The sequence below is a fragment of the Pan paniscus genome, chromosome 4 (genome assembly GCF_029289425.2).
Source record: "Pan paniscus chromosome 4, NHGRI_mPanPan1-v2.0_pri, whole genome shotgun sequence".
Classification (NCBI taxonomy): Eukaryota; Metazoa; Chordata; class Mammalia; order Primates; family Hominidae; genus Pan; species Pan paniscus.
Window position 1 is genome coordinate 73,894,304 of NC_073253.2, and position 24,858 is coordinate 73,919,161.

At 40.1% G+C, this 24,858-nt stretch overlaps 1 long non-coding RNA gene across 2 annotated transcripts in view; it reads left to right on the plus strand.

Moving 5' to 3' along the window:
- Nucleotides 1-24,858, plus strand: part of LOC117980308 (uncharacterized) — an 85,442-nt gene that overhangs the window by 7,117 nt on the left and 53,467 nt on the right. For both annotated transcript variants that reach the window (XR_004671576.3, XR_004671575.3), the window contains exon 2: nucleotides 13,948-14,077. This is a non-coding gene — a long non-coding RNA (uncharacterized LOC117980308). The remainder of the gene's footprint in view (nucleotides 1-13,947; nucleotides 14,078-24,858) is intronic.

Below are 24,858 nucleotides of genomic sequence, written 5' to 3' on the forward strand. Positions count from 1 at the left end.
ATTACCTAATTTTTCCCCACTACCAATCACATTTCCCCACACCTTAGACCACCCTGCTTCTTTACCCTACAAATAGCCTTAAGCCCTGTCTTCAAGGAGGTAGATTTTAGACCTGTTCTCCCACCTCCTTGCTTGGCTCCTTGTAAATAAACTCTTTCTCTGCTGCAAAACTCGTCTTCTCAGTGATTTGCATGCTGTGTGATGGGTAGAATGGGTCTGGTTTGGTATCACTGGCAGGATTGCACCAGGATGAGTAGAACTGGACACTGGACAGCTTGAAGGCTTGCCAAGGGAAGGCAGAGACTGGGAACCTCACCACCTTCCCCTGGGCCTCTCACTGGCCCAAGTTCAGGTTATCTCAAGTCCCTTCTGCAACTTAGGGATTCCTGGCTTGGGAGAAAATTGCCAAGGTTCCCACAGCTAGGAAGAAGCAATGGTGGGATTTGAATCTTTTAGGCTGGATTCCCAGTGACTGGATTTCCAGTGAATCCAGTGTACAAGAACATGGACATTTGTTGTCGAAAGGATTTTAATAATCTCCTGGTCCTACCCTCTTCCACCTCCTTGATAGCACTCAGTGTCAGAAACCACACTAATTATTTTGACAAAGAACATTTAATATGAATGATTATATTCTTCAACTAGGGTTGAAGAATTGAAAAGTCAAAAAGATGTATCACAGAGGAGCGACTGCAGGAAGCAGCTACCATCCTTAGGGCTGTGGAACAAAAGAAGAGATTGGAATTTCTAGAACTTAGAAACCTAGAGAAAAAGACATCTGAGGATGGAGTGCCTGTCTGCTGGTGCTGATGGGGAAAAGAAGTGTTGCTAGGGTTGTGCTGGCAGGACCATGAAGCCCATGGAAACCCAACAAGACGCAATAGGGAGAAGCAAGTCAGTTCTTCCTCTGCCAACTTTGCAGTCATCCTCTAGTGCTAGCTACTGTAGAGTGTAACATGGTGTCAGATGACACAGCAGCATCACAGAACATAGAAGGGAGGGTTTGAATCTAGAAAACAATAGCTAATTCTCTCTCTGTCTCTCCCACAAGAGAGAATAGCCAAGACGATTGCAAGGGAGATGTTTATCAATGGGAATTCAATAAAATAAGAAAGCTCTTATTTAACTTCCATCTCATTTGCACTGGAGGCACAAGAGGAGTAACCACGTGAGAATAATGCTCTAGAAAAGTCGGTGTGCATGAGGCTTAAAAGCCACATGGTAGGAGCAACTTGTATATGGTTTGTTGCAGGAAAGTTTAGTGTTTGCTGAGGGGATTGTCATTAGATCTTTTCTGAATTTTAGGTAAAATAAAGAAAGGAATTGGATAACATTTGATTATCTTCTTATTTCTTCCTTTGATGCCTATTATTCCCATAATATTAGCATTGTCCTTTAAAGGATCTTCTCTTCTCTCTGAAAAAATGCTGCCCTCATCTCTTGAGAAACTGGGGAGACTTCATCTCCACTTCTGGGGCAAAGAGTGATGTGTTCCTGGATGAATGAACACTTACTAAGGACTTTCTATGTGCCAAGCACTTAGAAGTACTCTTACCACTTACTACCAGTGTAACCTTGGTCAAATTACTTTTCACACTTATGAAATGGAGATACTGCCAATTTCATGGAGATAGGAAGAATAATGGAGACACTGGAAAGCTCCTAGCCCAGTGTTTCTCATGCCTTGTATCTCATTGTTTGCTTATGTGCTTAAACTCCTTTGATCTCAGCAGTCTTCATAACAACTTGGTGAGAAAAAGCATATCTACCTTCATCTCGCAAGTAAAGAGCCTGAAGCTCCAGGTAGTTAAGTGACTTGCTTAAGACCGCACAGCTGAGCCAACAAAGTGCAACTGGAATCCAAATCTTACTCTTCTAAAATCTGAGTTACGCTGAGGCCAGCATACCACCTTCTAATGACCAAATTGGAACTCAGATTACTGCTACCTATAGAATTGATTTAGAAGTAAATACAATTAGCCCAGAATAAAATGTTCATCTTCCTTAGTAGTCAAGGCAATGCAAATTAAAAGAGAAGCCATTTTTTTAGCCCTTTAAATTGGTAAAGATTTGAGGAAAAGTAGAGTTGGTTAAAATGCTCTGCTTCTGGTGTTAGTTGGCCTGGGTTGAAGTTTCACCTCTAGTACTCACTGGCTGTGTAGCCTTGGCCAAGTCCTGTAATCTGTTGAAGACTCAATTTTCTTATGTGTTAAAGGAAGATTATGGTTGTACTTATCTGATAGAATTGTAGAATTTAAATGAGATTATCTGTGTAAAGAGCTTAGCCTGGGGCCTAGCATATAAATATTTAAAGAATGTCCAAGAAAGGAGAAAGATATTTGATACTAGCGTTGGTAAATGTATAGTGGGACCTGTATTCTCATTTACTGGTAAATGCTCAAACAAGGGCAAGTTGGTCTAACTATTCTGGAGAATAATTTGCACTTTGTATAAGAACTTTAGATGTTCATATTCTTTGACCAAGCAGTTTTACTTCTAAGAATATGTTTTAAGTAAACAATTGAATACGAATGACGTTTCATTTATATAGATGTTCCTTTTAGTGTTAGACAAACAAAAATGGAAACAGTCAAATATCTAATTATTGAAAAACTATTAAATAAATGTTGGCATTGTCACAGGTTGAAATACTACACAACAATAAAATGATGTTTATGGGACATTTTTAATGATGAAAGAAATACACATATTGTTGTGAGAAAAAGTAAGATGAAGAGAAAGAGCATATGTTAGAATTGTCTTTTCAAATTAGAAGAAAAGGAAAAATTCGATAAGCATTATTAAAATAATTTTTATCTTACACGTACAAAAATGTTTTATCCTATACCTTATCACTAAATTAAATGTACAAAATTAAAATGTACAAAAGATCTAAATAATGAACAACTGCTCAAGAATATTAGAAGGAAATATCAGCAATTTTTTGTGACTTTGGTGTTTATAAATTATTCTTAAGACACACAAGAGCAAAAATCATAAGGGAAAAGGTTACTAAGTTTGATTACATCAAAAATTTAAAAATTCTCTTTAAAACAGAAGCATTCCCTTAGTCAACAAATATTTACTGGGCATCTATTATAATGCCAAGGACTGTTGAATATTCTGGGATATAGCAGATAATGTCTCTGCTCTCTTAAAGCTAATATCTAAGAAGAAGAGGTAGAAAAAGAACAAGTGATAATATAAATATTGAATTTGTTGAGTGGGAGCAAGAACTACTAAAAAAAACACATTAGAGTAAGAAACATAGCAGAAGTGACAGAAGTGAAGATTACTATTTTATTGAGTGAGCAGGAAAACCTTCTCTGAGAATACGACATTTGAGCTGAGGCTTGATGAAATGAAGGAATGAAACATATGGGTATCTTGAGGAAGAAAATTCCAGGCAGAGGGAAGAGCTAACGAAAGCCCTGTGTCAGGAGTATCCTTTATATATTTGAGTTTAGTAAAGAGACCAGCGTAGCTTGAGCAGAGTAAGCATGGGAAAAAGTAGGAGAAGATAAGGTGGGAGAGGTAGCAAGGTGGCAAGTGACACTGGATATCTGGTCCTTTGTATGAATGTTAGGTTTTATTCTGAGTGAGGTGGGAGATTACTGAAGAGAGAAACAGAATTTGGCTTAGGTACAATGAGAGTCACTCTGCCTGTAAGACTAATCTATAAGGTGGCAAGGGTGGTCATAGAGAGACTAGTTGGAGGAGACTGGAAATAATCCACATGACAGGTGATGATGACTTGGCCTAGGCTGACCATGGTGAATATGTTTTAGCTATTCTAGCTCATTTGCTCTTCCATATAAATTTTAGAAACAGCTTGTCTATACAGAATCTACAAAAAATCCTGCTGGTTTAATCTTTAAAGATCAATTAATGGTCTAACACTTTTTCATGATTAAAAAACTCAAGAGAATAAAAACAGATGGGAACCTTTTCTACCTAATAACGGGCATCTATGAGAAACCCACAGCTAGTATCATATGTAATGGTGAAAGACTGAGTGCTTTTCCTCTAAGATCAGAAACAAGACAAGGGTATCTGCTCTCACTGCTTCTATTCAACACTGTACCAGAGAATCTAAGCAGGGCAATTAGGCAAGAAAATGGGATAACAGTTATCCAGATCAGAAAGGAAGAGGTAAAATTGCCTCTATTCACAGATGGTACAATCTTGTATATAGAAAATCCTAAAAAATACACACACACACACACACACATTATTGGAGGTCATAAGAAATTTCCACAAGGTTGCAAGATACAAGACCAATTACAGAACCAGTTGTATTTTTATATTTTTATATATTTTTATACAATAGAATAAAAAGAATAAAACACTTAGGAGTAAATTTAACAACAGAAATGCAAGGTTTGTGCACTGAAAACTGCAAAACATTTTTGAAATAAAGAGTAAATGAATGAAAATGTGTTACATGTTCATAGGTGAGAAGACAATATTGTTAAAATGACAATACTTCCCAAATTTACCCACAGATTCAATGCAATGCTGTCAAAATCCCAGTTGACTTCTTTATAGAAATTGACAAGCAGATCCAAAAATTCATATGGAAATGCAAAGAACCACCCAGAACAGCTAAAACAACTTTGAGAAAGAACAGATGTGGAGACTATCACTACCTGATATCAAGATGCCCATCTCTCTAGGCTCGACTTATTCCTATAAGATATTTTAGCTTTGGGGGAATTGTTGGACCTGAACTCTGCAGGGAGGTTTTGCCCATGAGACGGGGCCATTTTGACCTGAGCACCCCTTGGTCTGCTGGCCTCTTCTGGGACCCAGCCTGGATGTGCCTGCTTGCAGGGCAGCTTCTGGTGCCTTGGGGGCCTGCATCATAGCTCCTGTGCTGATGGACCACCTGAGTGGCAGAGTGCTCCAGCAGAGTGGGCCCCATGAACATGCACCAGCTCACCTGTGCTGCCCCCGATGCAGCCTCCCCCTGTGCCACTTTGCCTGCATGCACTTGCCCCTGACCTCCCTGCACCATCCTTTTGCTGGTATGCGTACACCTGGGGCGACCTTGTCTTCCCTTCCCAACCAGTGTGCATGTGCACGTGCATCCTGCTGGTGTGACCATACCTTTCTTCCTCCCCCCTCCCCCTCCCCCCATCCACCTCCCACTATCCCAATCCTCTGGCCACACCACCACTGTCATCAGAACTTTGGTGGGCATGGAGCCCACCAGCCCCATGCCTGCCAGCACCTGCCCCTGAGCCAACACTGCCACTGGTGCAAAACGAGTCATGGAGAACAGTGGACCCAGCCACCGCTGCCTGTGGGAATGCTCACAGAGGGTGCACACAGTCTTGTGCCCACCAGCACCCCACCCCTATGCTAACACCACCACAACTGTGAACACGTGCACAGTTGGTAATGGCATCCCCACCCAGCTGTGCTGCCCTGCAGCTGCTGTGAACACCCTCATGGAAGCCAGCAACCCAGCACCCACTAGCACCCAGCCACAGCTGATGAGCATGCATCTTACCACGTTTCTGCTGCCACTGCTGCTGGCACATGTGAACAAGGACGGATCCTGATGCCATCACCCTATGAAGTGCTTTGCTTGTCACCATCCATTGGCATGGATGTTGCGAATAGCCATTCAGTTTGGAAGCACTTTGACCCCTCCAGTGCAGCATGTTCCTAACCTTGAGGAGCCAGAGATAAAAGCCAGGCCCTGATACCAGTCCCCCAGAGTAACGGCATGCAGTCCAGGAATCCTATGCTGAGCCTGGGCCCCCTAAAATCTTCCAGAAATGAGACCAGTTGACTGAACTCACCTTATATCACAATCAAGCCTCCAATGTCATCAAGTAGGATAAAAGAAAAAAAAATATCCAAAGGACAGCACCTTCAAAGATTGAAGGAAGATTGGCCCACAAAGATGAGAAAGAACCAGCACAAGAACTCTGACAACTCAAAAAGCCAGAGTGTCTTCTTTTCTCCCAGTGACTACACTACCTCTCCAGCAAGGGTTCTTAAGCGGGCTGAGATGGCTGAAATGACAGAAATAGAATTCAGAGTATGGATAGGAGTGAAGATTATAGAGATTCAGAAGAACATTGAAACCCAATCTGAGGAAGCTAGGAATCACAATAAAATGATACAGGAGCTGGCAGACAAAATAGCCAGTATAGAAAAGAATGTAACCAATCTGATAGGGCTGAAAAACACACTAGAAGCTGGGCGCGGTGGCTCACGCTTGTAATCCCAGCACTTTGGGAGGCCGAGGCGGGCGGATCACGAGGTCAGGAGATCGAGACCATCCTGGCTAACACGGTGAAACCCCGTCTCTACTAAAAATACAAAAAAATTAGCCGGGCGTGATGGCGGGCGCCTGTAGTCCCAGCTACTTGGGAGGCTGAGGCAGGAGAATGGCATGAACCCAGGAGGTGGAGCTTGCAGTGAGCCGAGATTGCGCCACTGCACTCCCGCCTGGGCCACAGAGCGAGACTCCGTCTCAAAAAAAAAAAAACAAAAAAAAAAAAAAAAAAAAAACACACACTAGAAGAATTTAATAATGCAATTGCAGATATTAATAACAGAATAGACCAAGCTGAGGAAAGAATCTCAGAGCTTGAAGACTGGCTTTCTGAAATAAGACAGTTATACAAGAATAAAGAGAAAAGAATGAAAAGGAATAAACAAAACCTCCAAGAAATTTGGGATTATGTAGAGACTGAATCTACAACTCATTGGCATCCCTGAAAGAGATGAGGAGAATGGAAATAATTTAAAAAACATATTTCAGGATATCGATGACAACTTCCCCAACCTAGTTAAAGAGACCAACATTCAAATTCAGGAAATGCAGAGAACCCCCACAAAATGCTTCAAAACAGTATCTCCAAGACACAAATCATCAGATTCTCCAGTTCAAAATGAAAGAAAAAAACATTAAAGGCAGCTAGAGAGAAAGGTCAGGTCACCTAAAAACAGAGGCTCATCAGGCTAACAGTGGACCTCTCAGCAGAAACCCTACAAGCCAGAAGAGATTGGGGGCCAATATTCAACATTATTAAAGAAAAGAAATTCCAACTAAGAATTTCATATCCATCGAAATTAAGCTTCATAAGTGAAGGAGGAATAAGATTATTGTCAGACAAGCAAATGCTTAGGGAATTCATTACCACCAGATTAGCCTTGCAAGAGGTCCTGAAGGAAGCACTAAATATGGAAAAGAAAGACTGTTACCAACCACTACAAAAATACACTGAAGTACACAGACCAGTAATGCTATAAAACAAGTTGGCATAATATACAGCTAACAACACAATGACAGTTCAAATCCACAAATATCAATACTAACCTTGAATGCAAACAAGCTAAATGCCCCAATTAAAAGGCACAGAGTGGCAAGCTGGATAAAGAAGAAAGACCCATTGGTATGCTGTCTTCAAGAAACCCATCTCACATGCAATGACACCCACAGATTCAAAATAAAGAGATGGAGAAAAATCAACCAAGTAAATAAAAAACAGAAAGAGGCAGGGGTTGCAATCTTAATTTCAGAGAAAACAGACTTTAAACCAACAAAGATCAAAAAACGGCAAAGAAGGGCATTACATGGTGGTAAAGTGTTCAATTCAACAGGAAGACCTAACTATCCTAAATATATGCACTCAACACAGTAGCACTTACATTCATAAAGCAAGTTCTTAAAGACCTTCAAAGAGACTTAGATTCCCACATAATAACAGTGACAGACTTCAACATCCCACTGACAGTATTGGACAGATCATTGAGGCAGAAAATTCACAAAGATATTCAGGAACTGAGCTCAACGCTGGACCAAATGGACCTGATAGACATCTACTGAACCCTCCACCCAAAACCAAAAGAATATACATTCTTCTCATAACCACATGGCACATACTCTAAAATCAACCACATAATCAGACATAAAACAATCCTCAGCAAATGCAAGAGAACTGAAATCATACCAACCACTCTCTTGGACCACAGTGCAATTCAAATAGAAATCAAGATGAAGAAAATAGCTCAAGGCCGGGCGCGGTGGCTCACTCCCGTAATCTCAACACTTTGGGAGGCCGAGGAGGGTGGATCACCTGAGGTCAGGAGTTCAAGACCAGCGTGGCCAACATGGAGAAACCCTGTCTCTACTAAAAAATACAAAATTAGCTGGGCATGGTGGCGAATGCCTGTAATGCCAGCTACTCAGGAGGCTGAGGTAGGAGAATCACTTGAACCCGGGAGGCGGAGGTTGCGGTGAGCCGAGATTGTGCCATTGCACTCCAGCCTGGGCAAAAACAGTGAAACTCTGTTTCAAAAAAAAAAAAAAAAAGGAAAAAAATCGCTCAAAACCATACAGTTACATGGAAATTGAATAACCCAGTCCTGAATGATTTTTGGGTAAATAATGAAATTAAGGCAGAAATCAAGAAGTTCTTTGAAACTAAGGAGAATAAAGATACAACATACCAGAATCTCTGGGACACAGCTCAGACAGTGTTAAGAGGGAAATTTATAGCACTAAATGCACACATCAAAAAATTAGAAAGATTGCAAATTAATGACCTAACATCATAACAAAAAGAACGAGAGAAGCAAGAGCAAACCAACACCAAAACAAGCAAATGACAAGAAATAACTGAACTCAGAGCTGAACTTAAGGAGATTGAGACACAAAAAACCATTCACGCCTGTAATCCCAGAAGTTTAGGAGGCCAAGGTGGGTAGATCACTTGAGGTCAGGAGTACAAGACCAGCCTGGGCAACATGGTGAAACCCTGTCTCTATTAAAAATACAAAAATTAACCAGGCATGGTGGTGCATGTCTGTAATCCCAGCTTCTCAGGAGGCTGAGGCATGAGAATCACTTGAATCTGGGAGGCAGAGATTCCAGTGATCTGAGATTGTATCACTGTACTCCATCCTGGGTGACAGAGACTCTGTCTCAACCACTGCCTGCCACAACTGAAAAAAAAAATTAGAAAGATCAACAAATCCAGGAGCTGGTTTTTTGAAAAAAATTGATAAGAGAGACCACTAGCTAGACTAATAAAGAAGAAAAGAAAGAAGACTCCAAATAAGCACAATTAGAAATGACAAAAGAAATATTACCACTGACCCCACAAAAATACAAATAACCATCAGAGACTATAATAAACACCCATATGCACACAAACTAGAAAATTTAGAAGAAATGGATGAATTCCTGGACACATACAGCCTCCCAAGACTGAACCAGGAAGAAACTGAATCCCTGAACAGACCAAGAGTGAGCTCTGAAATTGAATCAGTAGTAAATAGCCTACCAAACAAAAAAGTCCAGGACCAGACAGATTCACAGCCTAATGCTACCAGATGTACAAAGAAGAGCTGGTACCATTCCTACTGAAACTATTCCAAAAAGTTGAGGAGGAAGGACTCCTTTCTAACTCATTCTGTGAGGCCAGCATCATCCTGATACAAAATCTGGCAGAGACACAATTAAAAAAGAAAACTTCAGGCCAATATCCTTGATGAACATCCATGCAAAAATTCTTAACAAAATACTGGCAAACCAAATTCAGCAGCACATCAAAAAGCTTATCGACCATGATCAAATAGGCTTTATCCGTGGGATGCAAGGTTAGTTCACTATATGCAAATCAATAAATATGATTCATCACATGAAGATAATTAAAGAGAAAATCCATATGATTATCTCAATAGATGCAGAAAAGGATTTTGATAAACTTCAACATAATTTCATGTTAAAAACTCTCAATAAACTTGGTACTGAAGGGACATACCTCAAAATAATAAGTGCCATCTATGACAAACCAACAGCCAACATCATACTGAATGAGCAAAAGCTGGAAGCATTCCTCTTGAAAATCAGCACAAAAGAAGGATGCCCTCTCTCACTAGTCCTATTCAACATAGTATCAGAAGTCCTGACCAGAGGAATCAGGCAAGAGAAATAAATAAAGGGCATCCAAATAGAAAGAAGGGAAGTCAAACTATCTCTGTTTGCAGACGACTGATTCTATATCTAGATAACCCCACAGTCTCAATCCAAAAGCTCCTTCAGCTGATAAACACCTTCAGCAAAACTTTAGGATACAAAATCAAAGTACAAAAGTCATTAGCATTCCTATACACCAACAACAGCCAAGCAGAGAGCCAAATCAGGAAAACAATCCCACTCACAATTGCCACAAAAAGAATAAAATACCTAGGAATACAGCTAACCAGAGAGATGAAAGATCTCTATTATGAGAATTATAAAATACTGTTGAAAGAAATGAGAGATGACACAAACAAATGGAAAACCATTTCATGCTCATGCATAGGAAGAATCAATATTGTTAAAATGACCATACTGCCTAAAGCAGTCTACAGATTCAACACTATTCCTATCAAACTACCATTTACTTTGTTCACAAAAACTAGAAAAAACTGTTTTAAAATTAAGATGGAACCAAAAATAGCCCTTATAGCCATAGCAATCCTAAGCAGAAAGACCAAAGCAAGAGGCATCACACTACCTGACTTCAGACTATACTATAGGGCTACAGAAACCAAAACAGCATGGTACTGGCACAAAAACAGACACACAGACCAATAGAATAGAATAGGGAGCCCAGAAATAAGGCCACACATCTACAACTATCTGATCTTTGACAAAGCTGATAAAAACAAGCAATGAGGAAAGGACTTCCTGTTCAATAAATGGTGCTAACTGTCTAGCCATATGCAGAGATTGAAACTTTACCCCTTCCTTATACCATACACAAAAATCAACTGAAGCTGGATTAAAAGACTTAAATGTAAAACCCAAAACTATAAAAACCCTGAACAATAACCTAGGAAATTTCATTCTGGACATAGGAATGGGCAAAGATTTCATATCAAAAATGCCAAAAGCTATTTAAGCAAAAGCAAAAATTAACAAATGGGATCTAATTAAACTTAAGAGTGTCAGCATAGCCATAGAAACTATCAAAAAAGTAAACAGACAACCTACAGAATGAGAGAAAACATTTGCAAACTATGTACCTCAGAGAGACCTAATATCCAGCATCTATAAAGAACTTAAACAAATTTACAAGAAACAAACAGCCCCATTAAAAAGTGGGCAAAGGACATGAGCAGACACTTTTCAAAAGAAGACATACATGCTGCCAACAAGCATATGAAAAAAATGCAAATCAAAACCACAATGAGATACCATCTCACACAGATCAGAATGGGTATTATTAAAAAGTCAAAAAATAACAGTTGCTGGCAAGGTTATGGAGAAAAGGGGACATTTACACACTATTGGTGGGAGTGTAAATTAGTTGAACTATTGTGGAAAGCAACAGTGGCGATTCCTTAAAGACCTAAAAACAGAACTGCCATTCGACCCAGCAATCCCATTACTGGGTATATACCCAAAGGAATATAAATCATTCTATCATAAAGACACATGCACTCATATGTTCATTGCAGTACTATTTACAATAGCAAAGATATAGAATCAACTTAAATGCCCTTCAATGGTAGGCTAGATAAAGAGAGTGTGCACATATAACCATGGAATACTATGCAGCCATAAAAAAAGAACAAGATTACATCCTTTGCAGGAACATGGTTGGAGCTGGAGGCCATTATCCTTAGCAAACTAACACAGGAATAGAAAACCAAATACCACATGTTCTCACTTATAAGTGGGAGCTAAGTTGTGAGAACACATGGACGCATAGAGGGGAACAACAGACACTGGGGCTTACCTGAGGGTGGAGTTTTGGAGGAGGGAGAGGGGCAGAAAAAAATGACAATTGGGTACTAGGCTTAATACCTGGGTGACAAAATAATTTGTTCAACAAACCCATGTGACAGAAGTTTTCCTATATAACAAACCTGCACATGCACCCCTGAACCTAAAAGAAAAGTTTTTAAAAAATTAAGAAATTAAAAAAAAAAATACAAGTCCCTCTCCACATTACCTGAGTTTATGCTAATGAAGTGACTCATCGTGAGGCCCCTAGATAGCTTCAGGATGAGACTGGTTACCAGAAAGACCAACACATGATTACAGGGTTGCAACTTTCAGTCTCTCCCTTCCCAACACGCCAACCTCTTGGGAGAAGAGGGGACTGGAAATTGAGCTCAATTGCCAACAGCCAATGATTTAATCAACTATTTCTGCATCATAAAACCTCCATTGGAAACCCCTAAACAACAGGAGTTTGGCGAGCTTCCTAGTTGGTGAGCACACTGAGGTGCTGGGAGGGTGGCTCTGCCCACCGCTCCCACCCCTTGCCCTACTCACCTCTTCCATGTGGCTGTTTCTGAGTTGTTCCCTTTATAATAAATTGGTAACCGTAAGTGCTTTCCTGAATTCTGTGAGTTGTTCTAACAAATTACAGGACTTGGAAAGGGGGTTGTGAGAATCCCTGAACTTGTAGTCAGTCTGGCAGAAATGTAGTTGCCTGAGGACCTCATTTGTAGCTGGAGTCTGAAGTGGCAGAAGTCTTGTAGGATGAGTCCTTAACCTGCAGGATCTGTGCTAACCCTAGGTAATTAGTGTCAGAATTGAATTGAATTTTTGGATATCAAGTTGGTGTCTGAGAACTGAAGAATTGCTTGTTGTGTTGGAAAAAAACATCACAAAGCCAAATATCCACTAATAGATGAATAGATAAATAAATTGTATAATTATTCAACAGAATACTACTCAGCAATAAAAAGAAATAAGCTATTGGTATAGGTTATCAATGTCGATGAATCTCAAAAACTTACACTGAGTGAAAGAAGCTAGACAAAAAGAAATACATATTCTATAAATCCATTTATATACAATTATAGAAAATGCAACCTAATCTATAGTGGGAGAAGGCAGATCAGTGTTTGCCTGGGGATGGGGACCAGAGGGAGCGCTTACAAAGGGATATGAGGATTTGCGGGGAGAGGTTTATGATCTGCTCATTATCTTGATCGTGGTGATGTGATAGTTTCACAGGCATACACACAAGTCAAACTTATCAAATTATACATTTTAAATATTGCAGTTCATTGTATGTTAATCATACTTCAATAAATCTGTTAAAAATGTTGAATAACTGGAATAAATTGTATTCTATGGTTATCTTTCGGTGGTGGACTTTGGGGAGTTTTTTCTTCATTCTTCATACTTTTCTCTATTTAAAAAATATCTTCCTATGAGGCTTATGGTAGAAAATGAATGTATAAGGCTGGGCATAGTGGTAGGTGCCTGTAAAATCCCAGCTATTTGGGAGGCTGAGGCAGGAGAATTGCTTGAAGTTGGGAGGCAGAGGTTGCAGTGAGCTGAGACTGTGCCATTGCACTCCAGCCTGGGCAACAAAGCAAAACTCAGAAACACCATCTCAAAAAAAAAAAAAAAAAAAAGAAAGAAAAAGAAAAAGAAAATGAATGTATATAGTGAAAAAAGCAAATGGTATGAACATATACAGGGCTAAGACAATATGATTGATTTTACAGTAACATTGTGAGTTAAGCAGTCCTTTTTTGGCCCATCTGGGAACCCCATCACCATTTATAACTAGGCTGCTGTGCAAAAATGTGCTTTTCATTCCAAACACTGATCTTAAATTGAACTCTCGGAACAGTTGTATTTTCTTTTTAACTCTCTTAGCAGCAGGATCCCTTGTTGCAGGTTTTGTTCACAAGTTTCTCCTATTTCCTTGGGATTTTTTTTTCATAGTAGAGTAAAATCATTCCTGAAAAATTGAAGCAATATTTGGCATGGGAAACACAGGAGATGAGGATTGAGGACTGAGAAGTTTTCTGCTTGATTCTCCAGGAAAAGCTTTCAATGTGGTTATGGTCAGAAACAAGACTATAAACATTTCACCTTATTACCGCAAATGCCTGCTTCCTTCTTTAGGTGGCCCTGGTGACAGAACTGCTGGCGAACTAACTGCCTTCTCTCCCCACACACAGCTTCCCTCAACCCCTCAAAGCAGCAAGATTTATGCAAGCCTCCTGTGACAGCAGAGCTTCTGTCCCATCAGTAGCCTTATCAAATCTGTCCTATAGCCCCATCAGACCTGAGCGAACACCTGCTTTCCAGGTAAGTTCTTACCATGGATCAAGGCAGTGGTGCACAAAACAAAACAGGCTGAACATTTCCAAATTGTTGGGACTCATGCCACTTCTTTGGGAGGGCACAACAGTCAAATCCAACAGAATTTAGACTTGCTAGAGCCTAAACAAAAATTCTTTAGTCCCTTTGGAACAGGAAAACTTAGGGAGCACTAAGAAAACTTTGCACAAACATTACAGTGGCTTTTTAGAATAACAAAGATAAAATTCCATTTCCCACTATTTATTGCCTTGGAAACCTCACACACTCTCAGAGACACAACCTGACCACACTTCAGTCTATTGAAAAAAGTACAACCCAGATGATAAACATTTTTCTCTGATTACCCAAAATAGGCTGAACTTGTTGTTTCTTCCTGCTGCACTCTTGTAACACTTACAGCATTATGTTAAACTTTCTTGCTTACTTCAAAGGGAAAACCAATCTCTTTCTTCTATGAATCAGCCCCAACATCTAGCAGTGATAATGACACATAATAGGCATTCAAAAATGTACGTATAACTTATGCATACTGTTTTGTTGACAAATTCCAACTGCTTGATGAAGTATAAATAAATGCATCATTAAATCCATCAAAGTAACTGATGGACTAGTGGAAGAATCGCTCAAGAGATTTCTCATTATTTAATATTATCCTCGTTGCTGTTACTTTTGCCAGTTTCTTAAGGTGCTAAAGGAAGTAGAGTAAAATAGTTACATTAAGTTGTACATTTCAGCATTCTGTTCCCCTTCTCCCAAATTACCGTGACAGCTAACTTTTCAAGAAGTACTTTTTTGAAAAATAATTTCTGTCATTGTATCCATTTAAGAAGGGTGATGTTTGTGTCACCCAGCTTTTCAGTTGTAAGCAATAGAAACCGCTTGTAGCTAATTTAAGCAGAAAAGGAATTTATGAAAGGATATTGGTAACTTGCAGAATCTTGGGTTGGGCCAGAGAATCAGCCAAGGACAATGCTCAAAATGCCACAGTAAACCTCTCCCTCAAAGAGACCACGGTCCCTGGAATTGCGCCCACATGCTGCAGACTGTACAGCTAACATCTCTAATGCACACTGGGCACTGCTATCAAAACAGCCACCACTGCAGCTTCCGGAGGCAGATGGGAGATGTTGTCACTGTGGCCACATTCGCCAGGACATCTTGCGAGTGGTCTTGCTCCTTTGTGTCACCAGTTTCCAATTCTAAATCCAGGGCAGAAACAAAACTGAGATTCAGGCCCTAGCTGCAAAGGTGCTAGGAAAGTGAGTATCTGGCATATTTGCTCTGTAAGTGGAAGGTGTTTGTGCCCTAATGTCAGATGCCAGGGCCATGAATATCCTCTACAAGACTGTTTTGTTATTACTCTCTCAAGGAATAGAAGATTGAAAAATATCTTTAATGTGCAGCCGCTAAGCACTGTTAAATGTTGTCTCTGTGACAGTGACACAAGAAAAAATAAGTGAAACTTAGAATGTGTATAAAGGCAAGCGTTGGACAGTCATGTATAGAAATGAATAGAAGGACATCAGGGAGCCTGTGAATGCTCTGAAAGTTTATATTAAATTACGTGTATTTCAAAGACATCTGTTATTCAAAGAACTTTAGATCCTAGATCTAGATTCTGGTCTAAACCATCTCTACATAGAATAGGCCAATAAGCGAAGTGTCAGAGAGAAGCTTATTCAAAGAGGCACAAAGTACCCTAGTAGAGGAAGGCCCAGAACTCACACCTCTAAAATTTGTCTACTGCACATCTTCTGAGTACAAGGCATACTTTAAGATGTGTCTGTCTTAGAACAACCATGTCAATTTGCACCAAAATTATCACATATTTAATGTAAATGTAGAAGCCTATTCCCAGGCTTCAATTTTAGCTTTGCTTTTTATTAGGTTGTCTTGTATTGATACGAATCTTACTTGCTTTCCTTACATTGCCTACCGGTGATGTAGACACATCATCTAAAAGAAGGAGGGAGATGAATCAGGCCAGAAGTTAGAAGCCCCCAGGTAAGGTAACCCCAGCAACGCTAGCCATGTGCTGGCTCCTAAAGGGCTCTCCCAGTTGAAAGCATGCGCATAGCTATATAGGTCTTATTTAGAGGACTTTGCTTCCTGTGCTGAAACCACCCCACCTCTCATAGCAAGTGGACTACCGGTAAGATTGCTAATTGCATTGTCCAGCCATTTGTCCAATAGTCCAGGTGTTATAAACTCAAATGTCTATTAGGGTGTCAAACAAGTAACACAAGTGAAGCTCTCTAAGGTAAGACAGTTGAAAGTGGAAGGGAACTGTAGTAAACTGAAAGCAGCTGCTAGAAAAAATAGATGCGTACCTTACTTTTTACACCAAAATAAATTCAGGGAATCAATTTAATCAATTTATATCATCAATCAATTACATATCTATCAAAGCAACAACTAAGTCTTTTTTAAGACCTACGAAATGAAGATATCCACGAGTAGATAAAGCCATGTTACATTTTCTTTATTTTTTTTGAGACGGAGTCTCATTCTGTTGCCAGGCTGGAGTGCAGTGGTGCGATCTCGGCTCACTGCAACCTCTGACTCCCTGGTTCAAGAGATTCTCCTGCCTCAGCCTCCCAAGTAGCTGGGATTACAGGCACGTGCCACCATGCCCAGCTAATTTTTGTATTTTTAGTAGAGACGGGGTTTCACCGTGTTGGCCAGGATGGTCTCAATCTCCTGACCTCGTGATCCACCCGCCTCGGCCTCCCAAAGTGCTGGAATTAGAGGCGTGAGCCACCGCGCCCGGCCCCATGTTACATTTTCTTACTGAGATACATGTAAAAGGATTGGCTGCCATACTCCAAGTGGTCCAACAGAAGGCAGGAAAAATGTCCAGCCCCTTAGAATAGATGAAACAAATTTCAAAGCAATGAGGAGCTGACTTGACTGATGTATGGATCAGGCAGGACCATCATTAAGGCACAATGTCATGATTTTATTGGAATTTTTTTTCTTGGTGAACACAAAATAATGGTGCATCTTGCAATTGATGGTGTCTTAGAAATACTGCATATGTTTTTGTAGTGTGTGGATGCAATACCTTTGAAAGGACACATAAGAATGGTTGGAGCAGTTGCATCTGGGGAACTGGGGAACAGTGTGTATAGACCATTTCATATCTTTTAGATTTTATGCCAAACACAAGGACCATCTATTCAAAAACCTGATACAAATAATAATAATAATAATAAAATGGTAGCTTTTTATATGCTAATGGAGAATGAAATCTAAAATATACTATACAAATTTTTAAGTACATACATAAATAGGCAGCACTGCTTAGCTCCAATTCAATTTACAATGCAGGAATGTAGAGCCAGTGTGCCCAGATCTCATTTTTCAAGAAAAGCTTGAACTCTAGATTTTGTATGAAATCTCCTAATTTTTAAGGTTGACAAGCAATTCAAATTCTTTCAAACATCATTAGGGATAACAAAACCCATCTGTGGGTGGGCTGGGGCCCCGGACTGTCACTTTGGGACATTCACATTGTTCCTGATGGTGGCCCTGTTGCATACACTTATGCAGGTTGTTTGGGGGTGTCTGCCAACAGGACAAGTCAGAAATGAAATAAAGACCTGTGCTTTTTTCACTGAGATATGGACTGTGGCACAGAGCTGCGTGATCCTGGAGCAAAGGACACAAGCGTTACAGTCTGCTCACCAAGCACTGCACCAAACTCACTAAGTTTTCTCAAAAGGGGTGTCTTCTTCTAATTCAAGAAAAGGTGGTCTGTAGGTTTGTGATGGCTTTGCCTGATGAAGAAGTTCAGGAACCCTAGTTTTTAAAGATGAAACTTAAACCCAGATCTGTGTGTGTGTGTGTGTGTGTGTGTGTGTGTGTGTTTCCTGCTGTAAAACAGATAACTTATCTCTCTCTTGGGTTATGCACTCTTTGAGGTGAAAGATTTGCTAGCTCAGAACCAAGTGTGGTTCCTCCCCATGGCTGCGTAGGGTTCTGAAGTCCTGTGACTGTCTTGGTTCATCAGGAGTTGACCAAGACGGACATGCAGGTTGTCAAGGAGACAGTTCTTTTTGCATTGTTTGATGAAAATCACCTGCCAAAACTTTTAAATTTATTCCACCTGTCTGTAGCTGAGTGCCCAGCCCTTAGCTGTCGCCACTACCTGCTCATTTCCCCACAGGCCAATACATTACATTGAAGCTAAAGGAAAACAATTTAAATTGGTAGGGCTGTTTGTTGTCTTGAGAATTAATTGAGATAATGCACCGAATGGGTTTGGCATGGTGTCTAGCACTTAGTAAACTCTGAAATGGTCACACTTTAAAAATAAATTGAGATGTAGGCTTCATATATAAAGTGCTAAAAGTCTTCACACCTTATCAAGTTAGAAGCAAAAAATCTTTTGCTATTAGATATCAAAACCCTAGTCTGCCATCCTAGACTCCCCCACACACTGGTTATTACAAGTTGTGGATTCACTTTAATATGGAGATTTCAGTCTGTATGCCCCTTGGTAGCACTGGAAAACAGAGAAGAGCAAGGGAAAATCAGAGGCAGAAAAGTTACTCCTGCCTTTTGGCTTTTTTCTCTCTATTCAACAGTGTCACCTCTACCCACGTAGTGCCCAAATTACTAAGAAACTGGCAATGGTGTAAGTTGAGACATTGACTCTGGTTTGGGACAAAGCAGTCTCCAGGTTTGCCACATGCTGCCTGTGGTACATCCCACATCAACAGGGTAAAAACCAACCTGCATTATAGCATAGTGGCTTCAAGTCTAGATCTTTCTTCATGTGAAAATAGTGATGATTCAAACAATAATGATGGCAATAGTACTCATTTCACAGGGTTGTTTTAAGGAGTAAATGCAGTAATACCTGTAAAGTGTTCAGCATACTCCCGGGCACTGGGAGCTATTATTAGGATCTGAAAAGTAGGACTTATGAAACTTTATTCGTTTATCATACACTAATCAGGTGCCTTTTGTCTCTCTCTCTGCCAGGCATGGTGCTAGAAAGAAGGGAAGACTGGGCCTTTGAGTAGTTTATGGCCTAAGAGATAACAACTTAGGATAGCACAAAAGACAGAGGACATGGTTGTATCTTCATGAGCCACCATCCAAAGGCAATGGGAGTGTGCCTGGCCTATGGGAATTTTGTGTTTTGCACAATTGTACATGGATCATGTTGCTACCTGTACTATAGCTTGAACTTTGCCTTCCATGTGGAGCCAAGTGGGATCAACAATTGAGTAATTTCGACGAAGCTATGACTCATAGAATGAAAGGAATCGAGCTCATTTACTTCATTCCTTGCACTAGTCCCCAGGAAGGTCAATGCCCAAATTATCCAAAATCTCTAGGGCTGTCCTTTTCTTCCCAGGGCTGTCTGTGGTGGAGACTTAACTGTTCTCTCTGGAAAGCCACTTGTTTAAGAGCCTCCAATCAAGGGTACTTCTTTCTCATAAATAATCTCATTTTCCTGAAGTGAATCAAGCACACTTTCTCTTAATGAAGGGAAGTGAGCCAGGCAGAGTTTCTATAGGTCGCAGGTAGCTCAGCACCCTTCCCACTCCTGCTGGTATTCATCCTCAAGAGCAGCTCATGGCCTTATCACTTTCTCTTTGAGGGAGGCATTAGAGTGCCATTCTGCTGCATTCCACAGGGAGAATATTCAGGGAAGCCCTTCCTGAGAATTTGGTTAAAGGTTAAAGCTTAGTTAACGTGGAAACACCCTATTGTTTTTCAAGAAGTCTCACTAACTTTTCACTACCTGGGGCGGGGGCGGGGGTGGAATCTGGGGAATCTTATTTCCTTTTTCCATTGGTTTCTATGACATAATTAGGGCAGCATCTGCAGGGGCACGGATCCCCAAGGTTAAGGAACCCCTCACTCATCTGTCTCTATCTTAGCCAGGGAGCATGCATACTTCTTGAGAGGGGGAGATCGCTCCTTCCAATAGATATTGTTTCACTTACCACCTACAGTTTTTTAAAGCATTAAACAAAATATTACAAATAAGGAAGCTAGGACATAGTACGCTTCAAGTAAATATTAATTCCTTTTCTTCTAGGTTGGAAAGTTCTTCCCTAAACTGATCTCAATTCAACCTCTGTCTTGCGCTCAGATTTCTTCTCACTTCACCTTCTGAGTCAGCATGAGGCAAGCACACTTCACTACATGACAACTCTTGACGTGTTTGAGATAGCTGCCTTCAGTCTCTCCACCATCTCCAGCCATATTTCATGCTCCTCGCTGTCACTATCTCAAGCACAGCCTGTTCTGAAAAGCCCAGCTAAAATAGACCCTCCTTTGCAGTTATTCTATCAATTACCTTGTTTGTTTTCTTCAAGCACTTTCCACCATCTGAAATTTTCTTGTTCATGTATTTGCTTATTTCTTTATTGTTGATGATAATAGGCTCTTTGAAGGCAGAGATCTTGTGTGTTTTTTTCACTGCTGGCTTTTGTGCCTTAAACTGTGACTGGAAAGCACTCAACAAATATTGGTTAGTTATTCGTTGAATGAGTAAATAAACAAGTCTGAAACCAAAGTCTTTCAGCCATTCCTTATAAAATTGGACTCTATTCTATTTCCTTGGCTCAGGTAACCAGGTAGCTCCATCCTGTAGATGGTAATGAAGGGTAAAGGAGCAAAATCAGAGCAAGGAGCATCTGCTCTCCACTTCTCATTCTTCTTCCTTTGGATGCAGTGTGATACTGAGAATAGCAAAAGCTGTCAGAAATTCAGATCTGATATCTGCTGGTATTTTACTGTGTGACTTTGGAAAAGTCTCTCAACCTTTCTGAGCTTGAGGTTTTGCATATAGTGTGATGGTTAATATTGAGTGTCAACTTGATTAGGATTGAAGGATGCAAAGTATTGTTCCTGGGTGTGTCTGTGAGGGTGTTGCCAAAGGAGATTAACATTTGAGTCAGTGGGCTGGGAGAGGTAGACCCAGCCTTAATCTAATCAGCTGCCAGCACAGCTAGAGTAAAGCAGGCAGGAGAAGATGGAAGAGCAGACTTGCTGAGTCTTCCAGCCTTTGTCTTTCTCCTGTGCTGGATGCTTCCTGCTGTCAAACATCAGACTCCAAGTTCTCCAGCTTTTGGACTCTTGGACTTATCCCAGTGGTTTGCTAGGGGCTCTCGGGCCTTCTGCCACAGACTGAAGGCTGGACTGTCGGCTTCCCTACTTTTGAGGTTTTGGGACTCAGACGGATCCACTACTGGCTTCCTTGCTCCTCAACTTTCAGACGGCCTATGGTGGGACTTTACCATGTGATCGTGTGCGTCAATTCTCCTGAATAAACTCCCTTTCAGATATCCACATATCTTATTAGTTCTGTCCTTCTAGAGAGCCCTGACTAACACATATAGAAAATCTAGAAGTCAGACAACTTGGTCTGGAGGGTGCCCTGGGGCTCAGAAGTTCTGTCAATGGAAATAAAAATGCCACACAGGAGCTCCAGTGTGGCTCAAGTGCACTTATGATCTGGTCATTCTCCAGTAGCAAAGGATCAGTGGCTCCCAAACCCAGATGTATGTTTGAATCACCTAGGAAGGCTCTTTTATTAAATCAGCTTTATCAAGGTACAATTTATGTGCAATTAAATGTGCATAGTTTAAGTGTACAGTTACATGAGTTTTGACAAATGTATACACCCATGTAGCTGCCACTCTAATAAAAATGTAGAATATTACTATCACACTGGAAAGTTCTCTTATGCCCCATTACAGTCAATCCACCTAACCTCCTGCCCTATACAACCACTGAGCTGATTTCTATAACTATAGGTGAGTTGTATTCATTCTATAACTTTATATATATATACACTATATATACTCACATACTTTATATGTTATGTATATGTGTGTGTATATATAGATATGCGCGCGCGTGCGCGCGCACACACACACACACACACACAGTGTGTACCCTTTTGTGTCTGGTTTCTTTTGCTCAGAATCTTGCTTCTGAGATTTGTTCATGTTGCCGCTTATATCAGGAGTTTGTTCTATTTATATATCTGAGTAATCGTCCATCCTAGGAAGCTTCTTAAATGTAGATTCCTGTGCCCCGATGACACTCTTGACATTAGGATCTCTGAAGTCCAGAAATCTGTGAGTTTAACATGCTCCAGAGCAAATTGTTATGCAGAATTTGGGCTTAGGTGCCTTTTAATTAGGGGATTTTTCTCTCAAGTTCAAATAGCTCTCACAATGCAGGTGTTTGTGGCTAACAGCAAATTGGTCACAGGTTCTGCGCAGGCCTGAGAACTCTCGTTTTTGTTGGGCCATCTTAGCTAGATCTAGTGGCCTGTCTTAGCTCATGAACTTCCTTGTGCCTGTAACACATCCCAGAGTGTAGGCTCTGCAAACACTCTTTCAGCTTTAAGGTATCTGTAAATTGAGTTATAGGTCCCAGTGTTCGCAGGTAAGTCTATAACCTTAATTTATAAAATCTCACCCCTGTCATGGAAAAGCAAAGGTGTTCTGAGTAGCTGTCCATTTCAACTCAGCTGCTGGAATTACTCATGACAGTTTTATGAGATGTTTTACTGTCCGGGAAAGGTTTTTTTTTTTTTTTCCCCTTAACAAATGAGGGAAGCATTCTTTGACCATGGTACACAAACGCCACCTTCAGGAAGGAAATATAATATTCTTACTAGACCACAAGGAACACAGTTCATTTTCTTATATGAAAACTTTCAAAAAATTCTTGAGTTTAACATGCAATTTTAAAAAATTTTATTCCAGATTTTTAAAATAGGCTTTCAGTTTTAGGTTCAGAGCAAAATTGAGTGGAAGGTATACAGATTTCCATATCGTCCCTGCCCCTTCATACATAAAACCTCCTCCATTGTCACCACCCCTCATCAGAGTGGCATATTTGTTACAATCAATGAACCCACATCATTATCTCTCAGAGACCATAGTTTCATTAGTGTTAACTCTTAACATACATTCTGTGGATTCTATAAATATCTAATGACATGCATAATATCATACTGACAGGTGCACTGCCTGATATGGTTTGGCTCTGTCCCCACCCAAATCTCATCTTGAATTCCCACGTGTTGTGGGAGGGACCTGGTGGGAGGTAATTGAATCATGGGGGCAGGTCTTTCCTGTGCTGTTCTTGTGATAGTGAATAAGTCTTAGAGGTCCAATGATTATACAAGGGGGAGATTTCCTGCACGAGCTCTTTGCCTGCTGCCATCCATGTGACATGTGACTTGCTCCTCCTTGCCTTCCGCCATGATTGTGAGGCTTCCCCAGCCACATGGAACTGTAAGTCCAATTCAACCTCTTTTTTTTGTAAATTGCCCCATCTCAAGTATGTCTTTATCAGCAGCATGAAAACAGACTAATGCAGTGCACTAAAAATTCTCTGTGCTCTGCCTATTCACCCCTCTGTCCTCCCTAACCCCTGCTAACCACTGATCCTTTTACTATGTCTATAGTTTTGCCTTTTTCAGAATGTCTTGTATTTAATAGTTGGAATCATACATTATGTAGCCTTTTCAGATTGGCTTCTATCAATTAATATGCATTTATGCTTCCCTTTTGCCTTTTCATCGCTTGATAGCTTACTTTTTTAGTACTTCATAATACTCCATTATCTGAATGGACAACCATTTATGTATTCATTCCCTTACCAGAGGATATCTTGGTTGCTTCTAAGTTTTGGCAATTATTAATGAGGCTACTATAAACACTCATATACAGGTTTTTGGAAAAACACATTAAGTTTTCAACTTCTTTGGGTTAATACCAAGGATCATGATTACTGAATTGTATAGTGACAATATGTTTAGCTTTGTGAGAAACTATCAAACTGCCTTCCAAAGTGGTTGTACCATTTTGCATTCTCATTAGCAATGAATGAAAGATCCTCTTGCTTGACATCCTTGTCGACATTTGGTAGTTGTCAGTGGTTTGCATTTTGGCTATTCTAATAAGTGTGATATCACTGTTGTTTTAATTTGCAATTCCCTAATGACATACTATGTAAAGCATCTTTTCATATGCTTATTTGTCATCTGTATATCTTCTTTGTTGAGGCAGCTGTCAGGTCTGTTGCCCATTTTTAAATTTGGTTGTCATGTTTTTTATTGTTGAGTTTTAAGAATTCTGTGTATATTTTGGATATCGGTCCTTCATCTGCATGTCTTTTGTAAATATTTTCTCCAAAATTATTGCTCACTTTCTCATTCCCTTGAGAGTGTCTTTTGAAGAGCAGAAGTCTTTAATTTTAATAAAGTCTAGTTTATCAATTATTTCTTTCATGGACTGTGCCATTTGAAGTATCTAAAAAGTCATCAACATACCTGAGGTAATCAAGATTTTCTCCCATGTTATCTTCTAGGAGTTTTGTAGTTTTGGATTTTGCATTTAAGTCTGTGATTCATTTTGAATTTATTTTTGTGAAGGGCGGAAAATCTATGTCTAGATCCTTTTTATTCCTTGTGAATGTTCAGTTGTTTGACTCTATGTTGAAAATACTCTTTGTTCCATTGTGCTGTCTTTCTGGGGTCTTTCTTCTGTTCCATTGATCTGTCTATCCTTTCCTCAATACCCCAGTGTCTTAATCACTGTAGCTTTATAGTAAGTCTTGAAATCTGGTAGTGTCAGTCCTCTGTCTTTTTTTTCCTCCAATTTTTTCTTTTTTTGCTTCTTCTGGGTCTTTCACTTCTGCATGTAAACTTTAGAATCAGTTGGTTGATATCCACAAAAGAAATTGCTGGGACTTTGGGACTGCTATAGCAAGTAAGGAAG